The sequence below is a fragment of the Anguilla anguilla genome, chromosome 1 (genome assembly GCF_013347855.1).
Source record: "Anguilla anguilla isolate fAngAng1 chromosome 1, fAngAng1.pri, whole genome shotgun sequence".
NCBI lineage: Eukaryota > Metazoa > Chordata > Actinopteri > Anguilliformes > Anguillidae > Anguilla > Anguilla anguilla.
The window spans coordinates 16,290,469-16,314,644 of record NC_049201.1 but is presented as its reverse complement, the minus strand read 5'-3'; the positions used below and the strand labels follow the sequence as shown (position 1 = coordinate 16,314,644).

At 44.4% G+C, this 24,176-nt stretch overlaps 1 protein-coding gene across 3 annotated transcripts in view; it reads left to right on the top strand.

Annotated features, from left to right (window-relative positions):
• Window positions 1-24,176, top strand: part of LOC118210491 (kinesin-like protein KIF26A) — a 107,226-nt gene that overhangs the window by 21,434 nt on the left and 61,616 nt on the right. The window contains exon 1 of one of the 3 annotated variants that reach the window (XM_035386711.1): window positions 21,260-21,378. The exons of the other annotated variants lie outside the window; for them this stretch is intronic. The gene's annotated coding sequence lies outside the window, so the exon portion shown is untranslated. Of the gene's footprint in view, window positions 1-21,259; window positions 21,379-24,176 lie in introns of those variants that run through there. 3 annotated transcript variants of the gene reach the window in all.

The following is a 24,176-nucleotide window of genomic DNA, read 5'->3' as shown; positions in this document are numbered from 1 at the left end:
GCATAGCTGATTGTGGATTGAAAAGGTTAAAATATGCTGCGATACCATCAGACCCTGAACCCGGTAGTGCACCTGTGGAATGATCCTGAGTGGAATTTGCATTGCTCTGACATTGTTTGTTTTTAATGCTACCTTGGACCAGCCATTCACCTCATGAAGTGAGGACATGTGATGAATTGAACTTGTTGGCTGAAAGATATGAAGGGGACAGACTTGCCTCATTTGCCTTGTATTGTGCCCCTGACGAGGGCACGTTGGCTATATGTGTGTGTAAGAGGAGTGATGCTGACTGGCAGAGGGAAGAAAGACCTGCCAGGGCTGCAGCCGAACCCGTGGCAGGTAACAACCATTTGTCACGGAGCCCCAGGTCTCCTGCCACAATGAATATGCTGCTTTAAAACTGCTTTTATACTAGAAATGACTTCACTTCTCTGGAGAAATCCGCCATCAGACCGGTGACCTCCGGTATTAACTGGCAGTGGCTTGCCGAGAAAAACATTTGTAAAGTGAAAAAAAAAGATTTTTTTTCTGACCCGATGGCTTCTAAACAATTTGTCATAATGAAGTCACGGCTGTAAAATGACCTGTCTGAGCAAACTACCGCACTTTCTGATGTGCTCTGCGAGTGGGATTCTATCATTACCGGACTAGATTCGACAGAGCGATCCGTTGGAGAGGATAGAAAATTGCCCGCTTTTATTTCTGTTTATCGAATTTTAGGTTGGCAGAGGGACTGTCCCATTTCATTCATTTGCTCCGCTCGGCGTTGTTGTTTAAAGTATGTGTTTATCTGCTCCTGAAAAATTTAAGGAGTCGTATTTAATTTGGTAGTAGTCAGTTGGGTTGCTGCTGGAAATTACGGTGGTTTGCTTGTGTTCTATTTTCTTGATCGGTAGCTGAAAGCACAGAGACATTTGAGAATGCGCTGAATTACCATGGTTTCCTATTTCCTATCCCTCGTGTTTGCATCTGTGTGTTTGTGTGGTGCTTAGAGATAGCAAGTGTGTTTTTCCTTGCTTAGATAAACAGTGGATAAATGATAGAATAAATGATAGATAAAGCAACCTTGCTCCCTCACTGGCTTACTATAATGTGGTCCCTGTGCATACAGCATTGATAAGCTATCTGCTGATACAGATAAGAAGACTGCACATTGATATTAAATACAAACTTTCTCAAAGTAGTTTACCCGGCGTAGATTTCTCTGAACTCTAAATGTAACAGCTGATGAGTCACAGTTGGTCATTCATGTTAAACGGAGTTTATGCATTAGTCTCTATGGAAGAGAGCAGTGTATGAATTGGCAGAAAGTGAGGTGCATTTTCAGCTCTGTTTCTCAATGACCACCTTTTTTTGTACTAATTTGACAGAATGGTTCTGTCAGAATGTAACCTGGAACACAGTGTAATTTAGATTCAACAGCAAAAAAATGACAAAAGAAACACTTAAATAGAGGCAGGTACCTCTAGGAATTTGTATTCATTGATTCACTCTTTTTCAACTTTATTTGATCAACTGACAGCACATGGGGCTCAGACAAGTTGAGCATGTGTGGGCGAGCATGTGTCTGCATCTTTTCAGGTGGAAATGGCGCACAAGGCTAGAGAAAACATGAGGAAATTGAAATGGCAAATAGGCAGAATAGCATGAAAACTATATATACTGCTGCCGGAGATGGACAGCATCATTTGCTGAAATGGACAACATAATTTGCTGAAACATTGATTTGATATTATTCTTAATAAATTATTGCCTTGTGGCAGTAAAGCATATATGTGTGCTTTTCAATAGGTTGAACATAATTTAAAGAGAGAGAAAGAGAGGGGAAAAGAGGGGCAGAGAGAGAGAGAGGAAGAGAGGGGGAGGGAGAGAGAGAGCAAGGGGGAGAGAAAGAGAGACGGGGGGGGGCTGTAATTGGTACCATCAAACTGTGTCATTAACCTGGGGGAGAGGATGTCAGGACATGTCTGTCAGGTGGGGGTAACCATGGAGGCTGGGAGGGGGAGATAAGAGCACAGGAATCAGGGCAGACAGAGGCTTGCTTACTGGCAGACCGATCTGGCCTGTCCTTTTGCAGTCAGCGCAACAGTTGTCTGGGTCTTAATGCAGGGGCTGGCTACAGTACAGGCTACGGCAGACACAATCTGCGCCATCGCCCCCATCCAGAGCGCCGTGTCTCCCCCCGTCTCTGGCGTCTGGGTGCCTGGAGCATGGCGGAGGTGCTGAAAGCCAAGGAGAGGTGAGGGTTGCAGTCATCATGGCAGCTGCTGTCACAGGGGCCTTTGTCTTATCTCTGCCGCCCTGCTTAGCGCTGCCGTGTGGCCTTGTGGGTAATTCCACCAAAGGCCTTCGTGTTTCCCGAGTGCTGATTTTGACTTTACTGCGCCTTTAGGGTCTCTCGCTCACTGACTGATTGACTCGCTCGAGACTGAGTGGCTTCCACAGTAACGGGAGCCATGGAGAGGAAACTGTTTGCCAGGGACGGCTCAGTTCTTGTTTTATTAACATAAGCGAGACAGAGAGTCCTTTAAAGAGTCCTCTTGGTTACCGTGGCCCTGGAGACGGCGACCGGTTTATGACGGCGCCGTCAAAGTCTCGTACGCCGCTCCCCCTGAAGAGGGCCTTTATCCCTCGCGCGTGCTGGGAATTTTCACCGAAACTTCCCTCTCCCGTTCCAATCTGCAGTCAGCACAAATGCAGCAGCAACAAAAAGTAGTACACAAATTTAGAAGCTCGTGCTCACTCCTGATGATCTCGACTGTGTGTCACAACGACACAAACACGGCTTACCAAACCGGGAGCTCGTTCCTAATCCCAAAAGCCCAGTTCTGCAGTTTTGTCAGGAGCGCACCGTGTTTATGATGGTGTCTGGGGCTCCCTCTAAACTCTGCGACCGCGCTGGGTATTAAGCACTTTGCCGAGTTTAAGTGTGGCCACGCCCTCCAATGCCCCAGGCTGCCACATCACCATCACTCGTCCCCTGTTATCAGAACTTTATTTTCACCAGCTTATCAAGAGCCTGCTGCTGCTCGATTGCAGTGCTGCTTTCAATTTATGTCTGATTAATGATGACTCAGATGACTCATTCTTCTGTTGCTATTTTTTTTTTTTTTTTACAGTATACAGGGCAGAGAATAGCTGGTGAGACTTTGGCCTGTGTTTAGTCCTCATTTGCCTTTCAGTTCAGATTAAACACTAGTGTTGCTTTTTTCCCTGTTGGCAAGTTTAGCAGTCACCAAAATGAACTCACCAAAATGTGTGTGGAAAAAATTCATTTATGTGTGTGGGGAGGGTGGAATGTGTGAGTGTGCTTTCTATGTGTCTACAGACAGCTGTTTTAAAGTTAGATTCATTTAAAATGCTGTCTTTCTCTATTTTCACAAAACTTCTTGCAGCTCCTTGTTGAATATTTTTTATTAAGTCCGCTCTTTGTAATTCTCAGTGTGGTGCCAGCGCTGTAAAACAGGGCACGTCTTTAAGATTTTTTCAAAGTCTGCTTTTTTAGCCTGAGCCATGATTAGAATCCCTTGAACACTGTAGGTTGGCTAAGTGCCGTATCCGTGCAACAAGGAAGGATATCCTTCCCTCCTTTTCATCCTTGGGGGGGGGGGGGGGGTTTTGGGGGAATTGCGCACAGAGCACACCTGCATTGGGGGGAGTACTGTGTGCTTTATGGCCAGCATATTTCTTAGAGGACCTGGCTCTTCTGCGCTGCCTGTGCCTCCTCAACACGTCCGGAGGCCATTGGGGAACGTCCCCCACTCCTACCCCTCAGCCTCTAAACAGGAAGGAGCAGCCACTCTGATTGTCTCCCCAGGTCCTGACAGTTAGGTGCCAGGTGCTGTGTGCAACTTCAAGGGCCTGAAGTCATATTTACATGTTGATTGTGGCCATCTGTTGCATCTCCAATTTCTGAATTTGCAATTTGGCGCCCTCATTCATTTTTCTATTAATCACTTGAAAATTAGTAAGCAAAGATTATCTTACATGTAAATATGTCTGACAGTGCCCTTCTTTCCTTTTCTGTGCTTTTGGCCCTGTTTTCGTGGACCTACTCCCTCTCCATCACAGGTAAGCCTGTTATATTTGTTTCCTGGTTACAGTTGAGTTTCTGTGGACACTGCTGCAGCTGTAGCTTTCCTCACTGAAACTGCAAGGAAGGTGCACTCCTCTGCATCAGGGACACTGGCAGTGAGTTTTATATATCAGGAAATCCTGAAGTTCATCCGTTGGCCCTCCACTGACCCTCACACAACATTGCGCCATCATCCCACTGCTTCCCCATTCCAAAGCCTATTTTTTCATATCAGACTGGGAAGAGCAGCGTAGACTGTTAATATAATCCAAAAGATGAGACAATGCACTAGCCCTGAAATGTAAAAACTTGCGGTGACCAGTGTTGTAATGCAGCCAGCTGCCTGCTACATGCTAATGCTCCACTCCGTGCCTGAACTGCTGCCAGCAGGGCCCATGGCATTGGTGGCCTTGTAGGGCAATGTTCCCTGACCGCAGCCTACACTCACACAGCAAAGGCCACCAAAGCCGTGTGCTTTAGAGCTGCTTTATAAATCAGCTTTAGGACCTGCTGACATGGCTGTCCCAGTCCATGCCACTTTGTTCTATTTGCACAGAAAGCAAACAGGTTGCAGCAGTCTTGTGAAATGTTTAAACAGCCATCTCAGACCAGGGGCGGGGAAGAGCAGCTTAGCTTGACCTTAAAATGTTTGACGGCTAGGTGGTACGCTCACAAAAACCTGTTTATAAAGGCGGTTTTATTGTGGATGGGGCTGTATAAAAAGGTCCTGCCTGGAGGACCTGCAAGGGCCGCAGGAAATTCCCCTGGTCAGAACAATGCTTAATTAGCTTGTAAACAAAGGGGGCAGAAGATCAGAGGACTGCCAATTCTCCTTCTTCTTTGAGGCACTTGCACGGACAACAAAAGGCTCTCAGACCCCCGTCACTCCCCATGTTGTGTCTCACTGCTGGGGCTTCCTGAAAACATTAAAGACGCGCATTCCAGGAGGGCTGGGACCCGAGCCGGAACCCTATCAACACCTTCCTTGGCCTTCAAAGTGCCACCTCCCAGATATTGACTTTGCTCCTATTCTGACCCCCCCACCCTTCCCCCCGTTGTACCCCCTTTCATCTGCTACCCCGGCCGAGGGGGCTCTTTTTTTTACTGCCCCCATTGTCCCGTGCCGCGCGCTGTCTGACCGCGGCGAGGCCGGGACATGAAAGGGCGGCCCGGCGTGCGCACGAGCGTGTTTGTGTTTGGCGGGTCACGCCGAGGAAACTTGGCTGGTGGTCCGGGGAGGTGGAGGCGGTGTGTGCGCGGGTGGGAGGTGTGTGGGAGCGTCGCGGGGTGTCAAAAAAAAGCCCTGCTGCCTGAGGACAGCTGCCGGGGACGGTTGGTAATCGCTCTCTGTTTATGTGGAGGTGCTATCATTCCCCACTTCCTGTCAAAACAGGAAATGACAGAGGCGAAAGGGAGGATAGGAAAGTGTTTCATTGATGTGTGTTGGCTGGAAGTCTGGCCCTTTCGACAGCGGCCTTCCTTACTGGGAAAACAAGTCCATAAAGCTGGGATCCTCTCTGGGACTCCTGGTTGCGTTATTTTTATCACTTTCATGAGATGAAACGTGGAATCTTTTTGCCAGCTGTTGACATAACTTTTTTTTTTTTCGATCCCCCCACCCCCCCCGCACACATTCCAAACAGAAACAGGCCTAAAATGGAACAAACCCCACCCTTGGCGAGAGGGGTCAGCAACTCCATCGTCATTTGTTTTGATAGTCTGTTTAGGAAAGGAAAGCCGCACTGGGATTCAGTTAATCATTTTTTAGACCAGACCCTCCTGCTAAAGGTGATCCTTTGACCTCCACACAATACGTTTTCCGAAATGTAGAGAAGTTTTGTTATTTTATCATATTTCATCCATCATTCCTATTTATTAGCATTTCACCAGGAAGACAACTCCTCTGTTAGCACCTCATTTCCTCAGATGGGAGTTGGATTTATTTGAAACCATCACGCACATACTAATTGTCCGCCCTGCCGTAAGATAACAAACAAGCTTTGCATTGTTGGGGAGTGCCAGGACAAGAGGTTACAGCATGGTATGCGCTGGAGTTGTGCTCATATTAATGCATGTAAATGAAAGACATGGCCATCATATTGCACAAGCAGGTAATCGTGGAGGTAATTATTAGCTGGGGAAAAATGACAACAGTGATCTCCTGCACTCCTCAAAGTGAGGACATGCTCGGTTCGCCTGTGAGGTATTCTTGTGGAATTCTAATTAAGCGTTAGCTGCCCTGTCTTTGGAGCCAGTGCAGTTTAACCTTGTGTCTCCAGAAGGGTCGTCTGCACAAGGGGTTCAACCTACCATTACCATGGTGTCAGCAAGGGTATCTGTAACTGCATCAACATTGACTTTTACCCACCAGATCATGGAATGTTGGCTCATTGGTTCCTGCTAGTATGGTAGACAAGAATGGTGAGCTTTGGTTATTACAAGCAAAACCTTTCTGGCCACAAGCAATCTCTTGCAATCAGTTCAGTACAATGTTTTACTGGGGAGTGGAAGAAGTAGCATCAATCAAGGAATATTGAGTTGAGGCATATTTCCTGTATAAAAGTTTTCATGGTGTTGCACTCATGTGAATAATTATGAAAATATTGTTGGAAGGAAAGCCAGCAAACCCTGAAGCTTTGTCATAGAATTCAGAGCCACCCTGTGTCTTTCTTTGCTTATTTTTGCAGATGTGTATAACCTATATCTGAGACTACTGTGTGTGTCCGTGTGTGTGTCCATGTGTGTGTGGATGCGTGTTTGTATGCGTGAATGTGTATGTGTGTGTGTGTGTGTTTTTATGAATGAATTTGTTTGTATGTATGTGCATGTACATTATGTGTGAGTATGTCCCATAGTAATTTTCAGCCAAATAAACAGTTTGGCTTTTGCCTGATATGCACATTGTACTTGTAATTAATTAACAACTGCGAATAGGCAATGTCCAGAGTATTATATTGACATTAGCTTTGGCTCACAATGACATGAGCTTTGAGTCAATTTTTTATTTAAAAAAAGGGAAAAAGACTCGAGCTAGGAGACCACTTCCTGCCATCCTGTGCTCATGAGAAAGTCTGCAGGGAGAGGAAGTTCCTGCTCTTGGCTTGGCCGGGGAACAGGACAGGAGAGCAGGGCTGATTGTGCCGAGGGAATGGCATTTCCTGTTCTGCGAGAGGGACCGGGCGCTGGCCCTGGAGAGCAGCGCAGCGGTGGGGCACGGAGGGAAAAGTGAGGGGTGGGGGGGTACTGCTTGTCGGGGGGCACACCCACCTCTCCACGTTAATGTTGTGTTCCTCAAGAATATCGGGGGAAAGTGAGCACCTCTGTCTCACAGTAAAATGTTTAGTGTTAATTGAACTCTTACAGAGTACATTTGGTCTCTGTAGGACCCATGTGTACTCTGTTAGAGTTGAATTAATACTGGGCATTTTACTGTGCTGAGTCAGTCTACAGGGCGCAAGGCTACATGACTGCTCAGGTACTTGCGGTAGCATGTGTGTACCATTTGGAAGGGGAGGATTTTCCGCCAACAATGTTGACCTGAAAAAGACGAGCACGTCCACTTTTGGATTTGCATAAAACAATTGTGATTTGATTTGAGCAAAAATAGTTCAAATGTAAAATTGCGTTTGGTTTGAATCGCCATGGCAGCTGAAACCCCTGTTTGTGTGTCCTACTACATTGCCCTAGAACATTCTGGAAAATGTGGTCTAATATAATAAGTGCAGAAATAAGTAAACCAATGCATGTACAATTTGCCGTAATTATGTTTAATGTCTTAAGCAATGTTTTCAGAGAAGAAAGGCTGCAGATGTCAGATTGGAAGGTGTTGCGGATCAAGGAGGGCTCTGCATTTGGCTGGGGCGACGCCAGCGATTTGGGCCTTGCTCATTTTTCCTCCTGACAGGACCCCGGGAGGTGTCCGCGGGCCTGCCAGAAGGGGGGCCTCGTCGGGGACGTCCGTCGAGCGTGCAATTAGCTGCCCTTTGCTCCCTGATCCCTGCAATCGCACCCTGCGCACGGAGGGAGCATGGGGACGCATCTTAAAAAGGGCTCCCGCTCTCCTGTGTGCATACGAGATGTTGTGAAGTGCTGGTGCGTGTGAGTTTTATAGTTTAAAGCAGCCTGACCACAAGGCTGCTGTGTCATCACTGGACTGTTGGCATTGAAAATGAATGAGTCCCTTCTGGCCTGGTATAGATCAGTGGGATCGCATGCTTATCACCAGACAGGGGCTGCAGGCCTGACACAGGATTGCCCACATTGCAGTGTTTATACTGACGCAATGGCCACCACCACTTCCTGCTGAGCATGCGAGGGTCTCAAGAAGGAGTGTGACACCCAGAGCGACTCTCAGCTGAAAGAACTTTTCCCTCCAGCGGGAGTGTGTTTATATCTTTTTTTTTTTAGATGAAATCAACCTTTCCCTTCCTTGACCTGCAGCTGACTGCTCCCTCTAGCTTTCCCATTGTAAAAAAATGGACTTGTTATGCAGGTTTGACAAAACAAAAAGAAAAAAAAAGTGAAACTTCAGAATGATTCAGTGTGAGAGCAGGCAGAGCGAAAAGCTAGGCTGCAGCTGCTGAGCTGGCCCGGGCTGCGGAGTTTGTTTAGCAACCTGTTATTGTTTGCTTTGGAGGTAAAGGCTACGCTGGGATTTACAGTAATGCCGAGCTCTGCGCCTTCGGAAACGCCGCTGAGCGGATGCGGTGTGCGCTGCAGATTAAACAAGCCTCGCTGGACGGATTAATTAAATTGGGTACGAGTGCGCTAAATGGCTAAATGCATTGTTTTAAATGATCACCGCGCGCACTCAAGTCAGCCAAAGCGATTTCCCTCTTTTTAAAAACACGTGTAGAAAAAAAAAAACAACAAAACAAAGCCGAATTGTGCCAGCTCAGAAAAGGCACGGCCCGTTGAAGCGCCACTGGAACTGTTGAGAAGCGGGCCGCTTCGCCGCGGTGTGATATATGACCCTGGCGCAGCGTAATAGGCGGCGTCTGGTGGCTGCTGCGCTCTCCTTCCCTTTTTTTGCTGCTGGCTTACACGTGTATTTAAGTGAAGTAAAAGCCTACATGATAATTGTGCCCCTGGGTGTTGTAGGTAAAACACCCGGCAAATGGTGCCTGTGAGCGAGAGTATAGATAAATGTTTTGTGAGAGATTTTTTTTCTCCCTCCGGTTCCTCTTTATCCGCGTCTCTTTTCAGTTTGGTGGGCCGCGGTGTGTGCCTTGTTCCGTCTGCGAGCTGAGCCGCAGAGGCCTCGCGCTCAAAAGCAGCGCCGATCTCAAAGATCAAACTTAATTGTGTCATTTTCTGCCTTTTTCAACACCTCTGTTGCCCCTGACTTCCTGCTATCGTTCCTTTTGCCCTGACAAGCAACAGAACCAGACCCGCATTTGAAAGGGTCAAACAGACTCAGCTTATATTAACAGCACATGGGAATCCATAATGAAAACATAGGAGAACATTGCCATTCATATGCAGATGGGGCGCTTTTGAAGCACCACAGCCTGGCTGTACTTTATCTGCTAATATTTGCGCGCATGACACGACAATGGGAGTTATTTGTAGCACTTTATTTTAATTAGCTCTACGGATGAAAGGCTAACAACCTGTGTCTGTCACACTGACAACAGCAATCCATCACACTGGTTTTTTTTTTGCTGGGTAGTTGGTGGCTAGTTTAGGCAGGTGCACTCCCTCCAAGCGCTATGTAAACTGAACAGGGTGTGGCTTCGACCCAGGCGCTCATATTTGCCGATATGAGAGTTGTCGCAGGAAATGACCCGCATCTCGTAAAAAGGCGGTGAAACACTGGAAAGGTCTCAGAAATTTTGTATAAGCTGATAGTAGTCTGAATTGCCTTAAATCAGACATAAGAATGAATTGTCCCTTACAGTACAGTACGGTACAGTAGCTTCCTTGTGTCACATTAGGCAGTGTGCCATTTTCTCCCTGGGGCAATTTGTTTCACCTCACTCGTGTACCTCGTGTACCCCCGTCTCATTTGGATGCAAAGTGGAGCGGGGGAAGTGGATCCCTGCCTTTTTGTGGGTTACAAGGCTGCCCACATTATCCCATTGTTCCCAGGAGACAAAGTGGCTAAATGGCCACTGTCAGTGTGCTTGATAAGGTACGGCGTTCGACAAAAAAAAAACCTCCACAATCATTAAGTGGATTAGTACACCCCCAGCCCTCCCCGTTCTTTCACTAGATCGCGGGGTTTTGCGACAACCCTTATCTTGGTTTCAATGAAATATGTCTAGACATCTCTATTAGCGTGCATAAATGGCTATGCTTTTTATAGGAAGGCCTGTATTTTCAGACGTGTCCATCATGAGCCTCCCATTGTGTAAAAACAAGTCTTTTCAGTGCTAAGTCGTTTATAGTGTCATTAAAAAAAGTTTCATTTCATTTTACTTGTGTTTTTTGGCAGCACCTCAACACATCTTAATTAAGTGTAATCTGCCCCATTCTTACTATGCTAAAGCTCCCCTACAGTGTTGTAGTCTGCTATCCTAAATTAGCCATTATGTTCTTTGCTGTGGTTAAGATATTCAGAGTGACAGTCATCTAGGTATTTCTATCGGTAGGAGACATACATGTCCCTGTCTATCCTGGGCTGCTCTATTGAATGGTTCCCATGCTTTGTTGTGTAGACTGATTGGAGAGGCTGGGGAACAGAAGCTGTCTGTCATTGATAACATTATGAGGGGCTCGGTGAGATGTTCGGAAAGCGAAATCTTCCATTGGAGTCGCATCCTTATGTTATGGATGGAAAGCCTATTTCATGCTTTGGAAATGATCGGAAGTGGTCTTGTAGTCTTGTATCAACTCGCTTTAGTTGGTTTACCGTATTGAAATTCCTAGTGTGAGTCCAACAGCTGATAAAAGGTTTGGGGATCAAATATGGTCCAATCACTGAGCAGGCTGCACCTCTCAACCCAAATAAGGGTGTGGTTCCTTCTCGCATCAGACTGTGGGAATGGTTTCTGCACCAATTCTCTTGCAAAAAAAAGATGCAGATTGAAAGATCAACACAACAGATCTCATTACACAATGGCTGACCTTGTTCCTTTAAGACTCCAGTCACACTACAGTGTAGTAACTTTCTTCAGCATTGAATCTTCCTGTTTCATCTACACATGACTTTAACACAATGTGGAAGGTGAAGATAATTAGTGGCATCCATTAGGTTTACTCTCAAAATTACTGTCGAAAGATCACTGCAATGATTTCACTCTGAATATCAATAACACTGATATTTTGCTCGCTCGTGTTTATGACCGCATTGATTAAAATTCCCATGAAACAGTAATAAACACAAAGAAAGGGACACTGATATTGTAATTAGCTGCCATCAAAACCAAATTGTGTCCCTCACTCATCAAAGTGAAAAAATATCAAGCATGACACCATCATAATGGCCTGTAATTGGTCTATTAAGTTACCCTGTCGTAATTTCCTAGTTGATAGATAATCAGTTATTTTCATCATTTGTACCACCATTATCATCCTCACTGAGGCTATTGTTGATGTTGTCATCTCGTGCCTTGGTGTGAACTTTTGAAAGGCCTACTGCCTGTGGTGTAATGGCTGCTCTCTGAATTTACTTCACCCAGCCATCTGGGCTCACCGGGCAAGAATGCGATGTCACTGCGAGGCTTCGTGTTTTCCAGCGCGGATCTGTCAGATCTAAGGGAGGTGTCTTCGGTCCACCCCAGGCACAACAGCGGCGGTGTTGTTCAGGCTCTCATCCATTTGCCGAGGGGCTGTAGGCCTGCAGATGCTTCACATGAACTAAGCAGTCAAGGCTGTTGGGAAAAAACTTCCTTTCTGCTGCCACTGTTGGCTGTCAAAAGGGAGACATTGTTATATATATTTTATTATATTTTGTAATAAATATTAAATTTGTATTGATATATTTGTGAAAAATGTAACAGGTAAGCACACTGAGAAATTGGACAGTGTGTAAACACACATGACAAGCATTTATATATGCACGTATATGTGTATGTTTGACTGAACATGCCGTACGTTTTAGTGGTCCGGGAGAATTTCAGAACTGTCTGAGGAGGTGGGTTTGGCCTACTACTAAATCCAAGATGGTTTTATTTATTGCTTCAAGTGTTGTATTTAATTCTGCTCAAATATCTATTTCTGTATTATGCTGTATGAGACTGGTGCTTCACACAGGCTCCCTGTGTGTCCATTTGTCTTTTTCCAGGCAGATCCCTGTGACCCCAGCGTTGGCTTTACTTGGCTGTACTTGAGCCCTAAGGGCCTTTGACTTGTATTAGCTGAGCATAAACACTTTCCTGGGGTTCAATATGAAAAATGTGTTAACTTTTTCTCCAGGGCAAAAGCTCCACCTAGATAAGCGAGTTAAAGGGTTATTGGAAACCTGCAGAAAGAGCCACAGGAAGGAGCATACTGAATGTAACCAGCCGAGGTTAAAGTCAGGCAAAGAACTGGTCCTAACGGCCAAATTAAGAATTTTATGGCTTGTTTAATTGGTGCCATTGTAAAGCTTCCCTTTGTTACCCTGAAAGAGGATGATGGGTGAACATGGGCCCTTTTACAGTCTCATGTTGTAGGAGTTAACGTGGGGTCTCTCCCAACTGCAGTTCTGGTTTATGTTTCAGAGACAAAACTGAGGTTGCAGGTACGTCTACAGTTTAGAAAGTTTCTCCTTCATTATCAGCATTAAACATTCATAAAAAGCTAAATGAAGAACAGCTCCACCAGCCAAAAAATTAATCGATAAACCGATTGTGAACCCATATATTAAATGATTGTGAACCCATATACTAATCCACCAGTGTGGCTGGCGATTTGATTTCCTACCATGCATCTTTCTGAGCTGTGATCCCATCTCAGTTTGTAACCCTCCGTACATTTCCCCATCTGAACGAAGTGAGATGTACATAAGGAGGGTGGACATTCTCCTTTAAAAAAAACACCAAATGGTTCAATCTTGTTTCCATGAAAACAGACATTGAGAAAAAAAATTTGCATTCACCCCTCCAACATGCATGAAACTAGTCTGGATTTCCCTATGGACCATGATCCTCATGTCATCTGAGAGTGGGAAAGGGGCAAGAGGTGGAGCGGAGATTCCAGGAGGGCAGGATTCTCTTGGATGGTTATTAATTGGAAAAATCTGCAGAATATTCAGAATCGCTTCAAACTCAAGCAACCTCGTGGACGAGGGGTATGATTTGCGTGGCACGCTGCCAAAGTAATCACTCTCCCGTCCGTGCTACGAGTGAAGTGGAAAGAGTAATTATGCCTCCGTCACCTTTTCACATTGTGCCAGCAGTTCCTGTATTTTCACAAGTGCACAGAGGTGTACATTTTGTTGTTGGCAGGAAGGCACAAATTCATTTCAGTTGTGTACAGGAATCAGTAACAAGCCACCTCTGGTTGAGGGCAGTCTTGTGAAACTGCGATGTTTTCCTAAGTGTATTCAGAAGTTTCTACTTTCCTCCAGGCTTTGAAATTCAGCCAGCTAAGTTATAATTATGTTGATTTACAATTTCAAATGAGCCCACACCTAATTAACCAAGTGTTCATATTCAAACTGCAGCGCAGCAAGGTCTATAATAACGGGTATCAGTTTTGTCATGGGGTTTTGCGAGAGGATTATCTCTGCCTCCATTCCAGTGTTTGCTTTATCTGTTGTTATTTATTAAATTACTTAACTCTGAATTATTTTAAATCTGGAATGCAGTTTGTTGTCCGTCTTGGGAACCCATTCACTATTCCCATTCCCATTCAGCACAGCTGGAGTTTTCAGTCCATGAGGCATTACAACAGCTGTGCTGAGCTTAGTTCCATCACCAACTGATGTTTGCTGGGGTTTACAGGTCTCAGAAGTTGTTTTGTAATTTCAGGTGTTGTTAATGTTCTCAGTTTATTACATTTTTAAAAAAGTTTTGAAACCAAAATTTTTTGCCTCCCTGTCAGTATTTTGCTGGATGAATGGGGAACTTATTTGTTTTTCCTTTCCAAAGTGTGCTTTTGGGTGAGGTTATCTATCTATTCATTTAAATTCCTTTCTACGATGGCCTTGTCACATAATACTACTTTTTAAAATAACTTGTTATCATTTTGTAAAGTCTAATACAGCCACAAATAGGTCTACAACTACCAGCATATTTTAATGGAAACTTTGCATTTAATCTCAAAGTGACTGTTGTGTCAACCAAAAGATTTTTTTATGAACATGTTTTTATTGAGTATGACGGCGGATTTGAAAAGCAGGATGATGTGTGCTTAAATTGTCGAGAGGTGAGTGGGAGCAATCTGCCAGCAGTGGCCACAGCTTTGCAGAAGTGCCCTGCGAGTTAATCCAAAATTTATTTGGAATTGGAGATGCTCACAGACACCGCAATGGGCAGAACACTTGAGAATGGAGAGGGCTGGGGATTAACTGTGGTGGTTGGGAGTAATTATGACCGCAATGCTCATTCCCCACAATGTTGTTTTGTTACCTCCCTGCCCTGCTTCAGAAATCAGAAAGTCTCGTAAAGGCCTTTCATATTCAAAACAGGCCTCTAGCAGTCCCAGGGTGTGCTGCTGATCAAACCTGCGTGCACGGGAGGCGGCGCTTAGCTTTAAAGGGTTATTAGCGAATTTAAAAGTCAATGGAGGCCCGCTGCCATTGGAGACATCCCCACTCTCCCCCCCTATCCCACGACAAGACCCCAGAGGATACGGAAGCACGAATCTGCCGCACTGAGAATGGGGTCTTAAGGGGTGGAAAGCGTTTTGCCGTTTTGTTAAACAAAAGTGCTGAAAAGTCAGGGCTAAAAAGCAATCAGCGAGATTTAATGGACACCATTATTTCTCCAGCAGATGTAATCTGTAAACAGATGCTTTCTCTTTTTGTTTGAAAGCAGCTTACAGTGATCCCAAGTGCAACCAAATATGGCCTTAAATGAAAACCAAACTAAAAATAAAGGCTTTATGGACATGTGTTTTTCATTCTGTTTATGTTTTTTCTTTTTTAATCAGGGGTTTTTTACTGTAGCTCCAAACTTCAAAGATGTAGAAAGGAACTCTGTTGTGGGTAGTGGAACAGGGGGAGCGGACTATTGTTTGTTTTATGTCTTTTCTTTTTTGAGGTTATAATGCAATGTGCTGAGGCACTTCAGGACAGCAGTAGAGTAATGATTCACCTCAGCAGAAGGAAAGATGCTACTATGTGGGAGTCCTGGGCTCTCTTTAAGTTACTTGCCTACCATTGCACCTTTTGGTTTATTTTGGAGCACTGCGTGGAATTACAGCAGGATATCTGTCTGGCTTTATGTGATGGAGGAAGCCTGTGGCCTGGATTCGATCAACTTAATTTCTGTAAATAAATTTGACTCATGACTGAATGCAACTGCTACTTTTTTATTCACATTTATTGTTTGCCAATTGAATTGGTGACCAATTTTAACCAGCCGAACTTAAAAAAAAAAAAAAACATTTGCATGTAATTGTGATTCAATTGGGTCTTTGCCTATACGCATTCATCAGGCAAAGCTCACAACAGTGTCAACGAATTCACTTAACTGTCTTCTATTGTTCTAATGAAGTCTTGAGACGTTACTGCAGTGGCTTGGCCAGTGCAGCTGCCGGCTTGCTGGCTTTACCATAATCCGAGTTTAGAGCCAATATTGGAGTGGATTCTTCAGCTCTCCGGTGGAACCTTGACCCCTTCCACTTCAGCCTGTCCTGAGTGGCTTCTCCTCAGCTGAACGCGGCCTGCTTGTTTTCCAGCACCGCCTCCCTCAGCGACCACCTCCGCTATACCTGGGGCGCTGGTAAAAATGTAAAAAAGACACCGTCTCTCAGCCTTCCAGTCCGCCTACTGCATTTTTACATCTTTTTTTTTTCATTTTCAGTAAACTCTGGCTAAATATCTGTAAGGGTTCCAGGGCCTGTAAATCTATTCAGGTATTTTAATTAGGAGGGAGATGGAGTTGGCATGCATGCATATACAGTATGTGCACCAGTGTCTCCAGTGAAATGGTAGAGATCTGAGTTTCCGCAGGCAAACAGAAGAAAAGCTCTGGCAGAACAAGAAAGGTGTGATAGCAGTCCTATTTCTCCAGTCCCAAACATTTGCAATTAAAGAAGCAAAAAAAAATGGATAATTGTACTTCTGTGTCCATTGCGAGCTCTGCTGTTCATTGGATGATTCATTTGTCCTAGCCTGGTTGGGTTACTTTGTTCTGTTTTTACATCTGGTTCCCAAAAAGCAGCTAATCCCCTGCACCAATCACAGTAACCCACTTAACATTAGGGAGAGTTCCTACTGCTTTTTCTAAATCTATATTATGGGTTAAGACTCAGGTTAAGTGCATGTCCTGTATGGCCATGTTGTACAGTGTCTTTACATTACCCCTCCCTCCACATTTTCTAGAAGGGAGAGCACCCATTTTTCTGTACTTCCCTGACTGTGCGCGGTGTGCATTAATCACCTCAGCTCTCCCGTTCCTCTGATCCCCCAGACATCAACACCCTGAGTAATCTTACCTCTCACAACACGGCCATTGTTCCCTCCACACCTCCAGAAGGCTGTTTGTGCAGGTAGCCCCCAGACTCCCCGCCTGTCATTGAAATATTTTACTTTTCACCGGACAGTTTGGATAAACGTGCGACTTAAGATGCCTGGCGGTTGAATGTAATCCGTTTCCTTGACACTCGATCCCTTTGTGCGATTTTTTTTGTGTGTTTAGTTTAGACTTCTTACCACGATTATGTTTATCTATTATATTTCGCCGATTTCTGAGGATAATGCTGATTGCTGTGTGGAAAATGCAGTACACTGCATACCCCTGCATCATTCAACATTACACAGAGCAGTACTAGCAGCAAGAACAGCAGCAGAGGTGAATAATCCTGCTACCCACTGCCATATTACTCATGTCCTAGGCAGTGAATGGTAAGCTTTTCCCCCCAGTCTAGTTGATCCTGCCTAACCCCTATCTCGGCTGGTTCTGCAGCGAGCTGGTGACAGCTTGAGTGATTAGAAATAAAGACGCTGTGCAGAAGACCGCTGGAGTCCATGGAAGTGGGGGTGTGGGCAATGAGGGGAGATGTCCAAACAGTCTGAAAGGAGCCTGTTTTCTTTGCATGCGTGAGTGAGCAGGAAAAGGTAATTAACTGACCAAGTGAGGAAAGGTGGGAGTGATGGATGAACATGCTGCAAACAGACAGACAGACACACATGGTGGAGGGGCAGCAGTGAGCTTCAAACCAGTCGTATCATCACATCCATTAGCACAGCTAGAGGAATACTGGATTTGTGCTTATTTTTTATTTTTACAAGTACCACTTTTTTACTCTTTAGCTTCTTATTATAATTTTAAATTAGTGTATGCGGCTAGTTTTAATAAATCACTGTGAATGTTTCTCTCATCTGTGAACTTGTTTACATTCAGCAGCCTGAAAATAGACTTCCAATTAGTTACTTTATGATTTAGAAAGATAAATCCACTGAAAATCTAAAACATAACATGTCTTACCTCAGTTTCTTTAGTATGGTGAAAAGCAAAAATTGGTTTTACAGCAGCAAAATCTTCTGTATTTGTTTTTTTCAAATGTCAAGGCAGGTAACATTATCTCTCTTTGTACTGTAATTCATGAGCAATGAACAAAACCTTGATTTACAACTGCCAGCAACAAGCAGGTTTTCTCCATTCTCCATATGTGCTTCAAAGCATGCATCAATGAAATATGTATGCAATTCATTTTCTGACTGAAACATTGATATTTTCTTATGGTTTAAACCATACAGACTCCACCTCATTTTTACCTCCAGTCCCCAGAATGCACTGTGAACCTGACCTCTCTCTTTCTGCCTGTCAGCACAAGGCTGCTGAAATTAACATACTTTAAAATGACAGAAATATAGACATTATCTTAGCATACACTAGAGAATATCTACAGCTTAGCTTGGTATTTGATAGTTATATACTCACAGCATATGCAGAAGTGATCAAGAATTGCTGCTATGCTGAAAGAGGTGGAAAAATGAATCGTATAGCCCTTTTATGAGGGTATGATTCAAGTTAAGAAACCATAAATAATTTCAAACTAAGCACTATTCAGAGAAATTAACAGAATTTCAGTAGAGATACATAGTAAAGGTAAGGACCTGCAAGATAAGGGCATCCGATTTACATATTGGTGAAATTATCCATTAATTTATTCACAGCAGGTATTTAAATTGAAATGCATTCATTGAATAAATCAGGTTTATATGTATGGCTGAGCCTTTTGACGATGGTGGGGTTTGGCTGAGGAAGGGTAATGAAATGACACTAATTCTAGCACCCAGAATGCCCTGCTTACTCAACCATGCGGAGACATAATTTGTCTATCAGTAACTTCCCCCACATGGTCCTGTCCAGGGAACGGCGCAGGAAACAGCTGGATGCAATTTGTCAGCAGAAATGGCTGCCATTTCCACACTCAAAAGTGTCTCCAATTGCCCGAGATCTCAAAGGGCCTTTACCTTAATGATTTAGAGGGAAATGTGTGCACGAGCGATGCCTCTCCTTGCAGCGGTAATGGTTTTGATGGCTTGACTTTCTCATGAGTATGTGCTAAAATTACGCTCGAATACTGCGGTCCTTTCTCAGATTTCAAATGCGTTGCTGTTGTGATGGATGAAGGAGTTGTCACCTTACTAATTAAGCACCTTGGCACAGTAATGAAAGGAATTCTCATAACTAGCAACAGCAAAATACGGAAACCACCTTCAAACTAGGACAACAGAGACAGGACTGTGACACCAATGACTCTCACATGCTCTTTCACGACATCCATGAAAGCAGAAACAGATAGTGTGTTACTGGTCTTTGATGATGCGTGGGAGACCTAGGGCAAAAGCAGACTCCCTGCTTTCTGTTCCCCTGGCCTGGTTTATCTGCAGCTAATCCACTCCGGCTTGCCGTAAGCTTCCTCCCTGCTTATCTTTGTGTCAGTGTTCCCTTTTTCCTCTGTGTCTCTTGGTTAGCATCTCAGTTTTATTGGAAATGATCTCTGAACAGCAGTGCAGTTAAAACTACCCTCTGGAATTAAGTTGAGTCTGTAGACTATACATTACAAGCATTTAGCAGACGCTCTTATCCAGGCCTTTTTACACAGCGTTTACATTGCAGGTTAAGTACCTAGCTGAAGGGTACAACGGCAGTGCCCTACCTGGGAATTGAACCTGTGACCATTAGGTTATAAGCTCCCTACCCATTATATACCCAAGTCAAATGGGATATGGGATATGTTGGATTAATGTCAGCAGTGCTATTGCCAGAATATGTACATCAGGGTCTCAAAATGCAACAAACTGTCATGTCATTGCTTGTGTTATGATATATAGCTGAAACAAATTGTTTTTTTCATATTCATATTCTTGTGAAACTGTATTCATATTCTTTGAACCTATTTACAAGGAAATATGATAGCTAAAGGTAATTGGTGTACCACAACTTTCTCATTCAGCCAGTAAATCCCAGGATGCCTACCTTGTCACCACTACTTAACTCAAAGGGGATATCAGAATGGAAATATTCATATTTTAACTGTACGGAAGTGGGGCACATTTTGTGGCAGCCGCCCAGCACCTGGTCCCAGAGGGAATTATAATCTTTCTGTTTTAAAGGGATGAAAACATACATCCTCACACTGGCACCGTGTCACATCTCTCAGCAGAACTATCCCGTTTCACAGGTCTTCAAAGGGCCTGGAGTCGGTCGCCATGTCAACTGGGGCCACGCGAGCACAGGAATGGTATATATTTAATTGAGGGGGAAATGAGTAAGGGCAATGCATGGGGCTTTTGCAAACATATTAATTTGTAGTTTCTTTGTTCTTTCATGGGTCTGCTGAATGTTTTGTTATGAGGCTATTAACATTTTCACAAATGTTCCCTGGAAAGAATTCGGTTTGAAATGTCAAAACAGTGAGGCAGTTTGGTGAGAGCAGAGAATTTCAGCCTTAGGCCTAATAATTGAGTTTATTGACTTAAAAAACTACCATATGAATAATACATTAGGGCTGTAAGTTCGTTTCCAGTGCCGTTGTAAGAACTAGCCTGTACATTCTCTGTTGGAAGCTAGACCAAAGGCCATTTCACTGGTGTTCTGGGACCTTAGGGCTGTCTTCGTTTAAAATTGAATTTCATTGGGAGAGGAAGGATAATAAAAGAGAAAAGTTTATATTTCCAAGTTATCACTCAAGGGAATGTAAAGCAAAACTGGAGATGTGATTTGTTTACCTCCCAGACATTTTTTTCCCTTTTGTGTCCCAGATCACATTACATGACTTTCAGTTTCAATTAATATTGCAGTTTGCACCGAAACATGTTCAATATTACAGAGGCGTTACGGGGGCATTTACTTTTAACCAGAATTGAAAACACATCTGTTACCTACACCCAACACAAAGAGCTGTAGAAAATCCGGAGCCATCCATACAATCATGGACATGATTATTTCTGTTCTGCGTAATCTTAGACAAAATAAAAAAAAATGCGTACACTTTGCAATTACTGTCCAGCTTTTCCTGAACTGCATTGTTTTCTAAACTATTAGGCCTACCCGATATGCACAAATATTCGAAAAACCATTAAGAGAACCGATCGGGCCCCATCATTAGTGTCCTCATGCAAACATAATCGTTCCTGACAGTTGAATATTTTGTCAGAATATATCCCCGCTTGAGTTAAATTAGCAAAAAAGCAACAAGTACGATCTTTGGAACAGTGATAGTATAATGTTATGTTTGCCGAAGACTCGGTGACACCAGAGGAAGAGCTTGCGAGTAATTACATTAAACATCCATTAAATCTGACTCATCGATACAGCAAAATGGGTTTACACGACATCATATCAAATTAGTACACTACCCCATCCGCTTACCGTTCCCTTTTAAAATGTGCTCTTAGCGGACCAGTGATTCAAATTGGACATAGCACTGATTTTTCTTAAACATTTCAGCAAAGACGCAGCTTGATGGGGGAAGATTCTCCCCCCTGCAGTTTGCAAAGTCTGCCGTTTGACTGCTGGAGCAACCAATTGTCATTGCCAGTGGGAGAGGCCATGTAATTAGTTTCATCGCCTGAGACGGCAAGGTCTCCCCGCCCTGTCAGTAGGTCGGATTGCTTGACACAGCCAGACGCGCTTTTGAAGGACTGTGCTGGCCGAATCAACCGGGATCTTGACTTCGGAGTAAAGTTCAGCGCTTTTTTCTGCGCGGAGCATTTTGCAGCCCTCGCGCAGAACTCGTGAGCATCATCTTCGACCCAGGTAACTTGGTAGACAATAGATAATATGTAATGCTCAGTCTTACTAGTTATTTGTAACCGTATTTAATCATGACCGCTCCTGTAACGCAACGTTATCCGAGTTTTCTAAATTCGCGAGTAAACGTGTAATTTATTTTGTTGTTGTGCATAATAGTTTTTGTAATATTATTACCGTTAGCCGCGTTTTAATTCAGAAATTGAATAATATGCTCATTTCTGTGACAACTGCATGCAACGAAAGTTCTCTCACGGCTTCTGGGCGATGCTACATTTTACTTGATAAAATGCGTGTCAAGTGAGTCACTTTCCTTAAATGATTTTATAATCATTTATAAAGTGTAAGAAGCCAAGTCACAAATAATTACTGAAAGCAGTTACAAAAAGGATCTATTTTCTGGGATTAACATACTTTTTCAAGGTATCAGAGATTAGCGTTCAAATCTGTTGCAGATTTGTGAGATCCTGAGATCTATTTGCAATGCCTGTGCTCTAGAATCAAAGATATAAATCAGACAGAGCAGATGTAGAAGAATTCAGGCCAGTCTCTGCTGGAATTGCCACTCTAAAGAATTGGGATTCAATAATTATAATTGGATTCAATAATTATACTCATGCTCCAGTTATAAATCCAGACATATAGTGGAGGATGTATACGCTTGCAGACATTTTGGCAGTTCTTGAATGGCAAGGGGCAGGAAGTGTTGAGAACCAGGCCGGCACCTCAGGCTCAGACAGACGAGGAGACCTGGCTGCCCCCAGCCTGGTGGGCTGCTCCATTGTTGTGAACCTCAGTTTGCTCAACAGATGCACTTCCTGCCGCAGTAAACAGCGCACCGCAGTGTGAGATCCGGAGCCGCAGCGCACTTCGCGGCTGGTTGTATACGAGCAGTGATCTGATAACAGCCTCCTGTGTCCTTCAGGGCTGCTGACCGCTAAGTGTGGGTTAGCTGGTGGTGCTTAAACGTAAGCGCCATTGAAATTCACCTGTACGTATGAATGATGATGCCCATAAGGTGCTTTTATTGCAGCCATCATACGGCTGTGGGAGTAGCTGTGGAATATGTGGCATATGAGGTATATTTTATGCCAGTGGTGAGGGTCTTATCTTGCTGCTGTGTGCTACGTACTGCTTAACATACTCAGTATGGCTAGATCCTGATAATCAAACCCGTATGTAATTCTCTAGCTGTTCTTACAAGTAAATTGTGAAAATCATAACAGGTTCATAAGCACTGGGCTGACATTTGTTAGTCGAGTGATTAGAATCTTTGGTTGTGTGCTTGTAACAAAAATGAGGAACTAATATCCATCCATATGACGAAAAGCTCAGATCTTCTCACATATTTTTTGAATCTTCACTCATCTTGTTCTGTGTGTTCTGAATAGTGAGCTATTTTCAGTAAAGTTTCTCAGAAACACGTGGCGAAGACATTGAGTTTGACCAGGCAGCACATTTCTTGCTTCGTGTCTGTCGGATAGTACCAGACAGCAGGCATATTATAAATGGAGTATTAGATCTGGCTGGGTTACAGGCACTAGTGGGACGTGAGCATGTGTGGCTAATCTCTAGCACAGACCCTCTCTTCGCACCAGGGGTATAGGGTCAATCCCAGCAGGCTCTTGCTGATCCTTGACTTCTCCCCTTGTCTCCCAGACCTGTAATTACAAACGGAATGGTTTCCAGGCATCTTGAGTCTGCAGGAGTCCTGAGCCCCTGGGTTTTTACAGCCCACACATCGCCTGCCCCCCCCCCCCCACACACACACACCCACCCCACCCCTACCCCGCACTAGAGAGGAATTCTTCCACAGCCCCAGGCCCTCATGGCCTGAGAGGGCAAGGTGAGGGGAGGGTGGCAGGGGGATGAGGATGGGGGGTTGGGGGGGGGGAGTTACCTTTTTACATGTTGTTGTTATCACAGGGCTGTAATCTGCCTTAATGGCCTGTGGTGAGCCTGGGCCCTGTCACTCCCAGCAAGCCCACAGCTGTGCACATCTCTCTGGTGAGCGTGGGGAAAAAGGCTCTGAGTACCTGTGGGAAAGTATCCCTGCGGGTCAGTGACCCGGAGGTGAACGGAGCCTTTCGTTTCGGGATAAGTCCCGTGGAAAAAAACAGAAGGCGAAGCAGGTCCCAGGTCCCGATGAGGCATTGGTGCCAGAGGCCATGTAAATAGAATAGCCCTGTCTGGCTTCAGTGGTCCTCAAGGAGAAGTAGGGGTGAGGAGGGCGGTGGGGGGGCCGTAGTTACATTGTGAAGGGTACTGGGCACAGCCTTGAGCTGTGTGGTCTCCGTTAGGCTCCATGTGCAGACATCAAGAGTTTCAAGAGCTCTGTTGTATTGTGTGTTAACGGTCAAACTCGCCCGCGCTGACAGGAAGTCAATAAAGTGAGGAAAGGCCTGTTTTTGAGAAGGTCTTTTAGATTTTCGGTTTTTCATTGTTGGAATTGGGGTATTATGGGAAACTTCCTCCTGTACAGTTTGAAGGAAAACAAGGGAGCAAGGGAAAGTGAGAGAAAATTCTTTGAAATTTCTTTGCTGCCATAAAGCTTTGGTGGCGGATTTTGCTTCACGTCTACTCTTTTTATTTCTCCTCCAAAGCACACGGAAACGCCCTCCGGTGAAGGTCAGCTCCCTCTCTCCGACAGCCGCTTCCAACCTAACGGAACAGAAAATTACGTTTCACAGCGTATTTTACTTTTAATGGACCATGGACGAAAGTCTTCAGTCCAGAGCCTCATGCATTTTAAAGCGGCCCATTCGTATGTTTTAAACGAGTCACAGGTCCGCATCTGGGGTGGG